We start from the raw sequence: 2,373 nt of genomic DNA, 5'->3' as shown, positions 1-2,373 counted from the left end.
TTTGGGATCCAAATCTATATTTATATAGTTATGGGTTTTTTTGGGGGTTTTTTTGTTGTTTTTTTGTTTTTGAGACAAAGTCTTGCTCTGTCACCTAGGCTGGAATACAATGGCACAATCTCAGCTCGCTGTACTCTCCGCTTCCTGGTTCAAGTGATTCTCATGCCTCAGCCTCCCAAATGGCTGGGACTACAGTCCCGCACCACCACGCCCAGCTAATTTTTGTAGAGATGGGGGTCTCGCCATGTTGTCCAGGCTGGTCTCAAACTCCTGGCCTCAGTGATCCACCCACCTTGGCCTCCCAAAGTGCTGGGATTACAGGCGTGAGCCACTGTGCCTGGCCAATTATGGTGTTTAATTGAGTTAGTGCTGGGCTTCTAGGGTGCATTTCACCTTGACTTTGAGTGCTGGAATTTAAAGTGTGGCCCACCAGTCACACGCAGCTGGAATGGCATTGCATCTGTTGGATACTTTCAATTTATCTACTTCATTGAGCATGGCAGTAAAACATCAATACCACAAGACAGGGCTGCCTGCATGATTCTGCAAAAATAAAATGTAGCCCTATGTTTGGGGACTAATAAAAGTGGAAGGTTCCCCTGTCATGTTGACCGTGTGTGTGCAATCAGGCCTGTGCAGAGCCTCATCTAACAAGGACAGCCATATGAGGCCATTTAAAAAGGCATTTCCAGTCTCTGCCCCAGCGACCAGGGACACTGGACTCCTTCACTAGTTACCACGAGAGGCCGAAAGCCACACAAAGGCCCGCCCAGAGTGGGCCTCCCCTCCAGGCAAAGCTGGCACCATCCTGGTGGCCTGTGGGTTTGCCTTAACTCATCACAATTTCCATAGAAGAGAAAGGAACACCCATGCACAGGATGTGACTGGGCTGGGGACTTGGCCGGCTGGGCATTCGGGTGGCAATTGTATTTCTCAGCAAGTTGCCTCAAGAAGTGAGAACAGCTACTGATTCTTCTCTTATAGGATTCACATAGCATTCAGTCATTCTACTGGCAACTGAAAGGGACAAAACACATATGCCTGTTCAAAAATGTCTTTTGCCAAGGGGGTGTGGCTCATGCCTGTAATCCCAGCATTTGAGGACCCCGAGGCTGGAGGATCAATTGAGCCCAGGAGTTTAAGACCAGCCTGGGCAACATAAGGAGACCCTCATCTCTTATTTTAATTAATTAATTATTATTATTATTATTTTTTGAGATGGAGTCTCGCTTTGTCGCCCAGGCTGGAGGGCAGTGGCATGATCTCAGCTCACTGCAAGCTCCCCCTCCCGGGTTCATGCCATTCTCCTGCCTCAGCTTCCCGAGTAGCTGGGAGTACAGGTGCCCGTGCCCACGACCACACCCAGCTAATTTTTTGTATTTTTAGTAAAGACAGGGTTTCGCCATGTTAGCCAGGATGGTCTTGATCTCCTGACCTTGTGATCCACCCGCCTCGGCCTCCCAAAGTGTTAGGATTACAGGCATGAGCCACCGCGTCCAGCATTAATTAATTTTTTACTGACTCTTCATTCTGGTCTGAAGGGAGACCTTATCTCTACAAAATATTTAAAAATTAGCTTGGCTTAGTGGTGCATGTCCACAGTCCCAGCTACTCAGGAGGATGAGGTGGGAGGATAGCTTGACCCCAAGTGTTCGAGGCTGTACTGAGCAGTGATCATGCCACTGTACTCCAGATTGGGTAACAGAGTGAGACCCTGTCTAAAAAAAAAAAGTCTTTTGAGGAGATGTCAGCTGGGCAAGACTGTCATCCTGCTGTGTCCAACTCCAGTCTATCTGCCTTCCTGACCCAGAATTTTTTTGGGAGATAGAGAATCAGATGTAGGTGAGGCTTTGGAGGAATGGATGAAGACTTTGTTCTCTGTGGACAGGGTGAGAGGCAGGACATCAACCTCAGAGAGCCTAAGGGGAGGGGCAGCCCTCAGCTCTGGAGTGAGTTTGGCCCTCAGAAACCTGAGGATTCCTGGGCTGCTGTCTGCACATGAAAGTCAAGTGGCTAGACAGAAGCTGGATGGCTGGGCTGGGTCCTTGGGTCCTCACGGAAAGATGGCTCAGAAACAACAGAATTTGGCCAGGCGCAGTGGCTCACACCTATAATCCCGGCACTTTGGTGAGGCGGAGGCGGGTGAATCACTGAGGTGAGGAATTCAAGACCAGCCTGGCTAACACAGTGAGATCCTATCTCTACCAAAAAGTACAAAAATTAGCCAGGCATGGTGGCATGTACCCGTAGTACCAGCTACTCAGGAGGATGAGGCGGGAGAATCACTTGAACCCGGGAGGTGGAGGCTACAGTGAGCCAAGATAGTGCCACACTGCACTCCAGCCTGGGTGACAGAGTCTCAAAAAAAAAAAA

This window comes from Colobus angolensis, unplaced genomic scaffold (genome assembly GCF_000951035.1).
Source record: "Colobus angolensis palliatus isolate OR3802 unplaced genomic scaffold, Cang.pa_1.0 Scaffold37, whole genome shotgun sequence".
NCBI lineage: Eukaryota > Metazoa > Chordata > Mammalia > Primates > Cercopithecidae > Colobus > Colobus angolensis.
The sequence above is the reverse complement of the archived record's forward strand: the minus strand, read 5'-3'. Positions refer to the sequence as shown.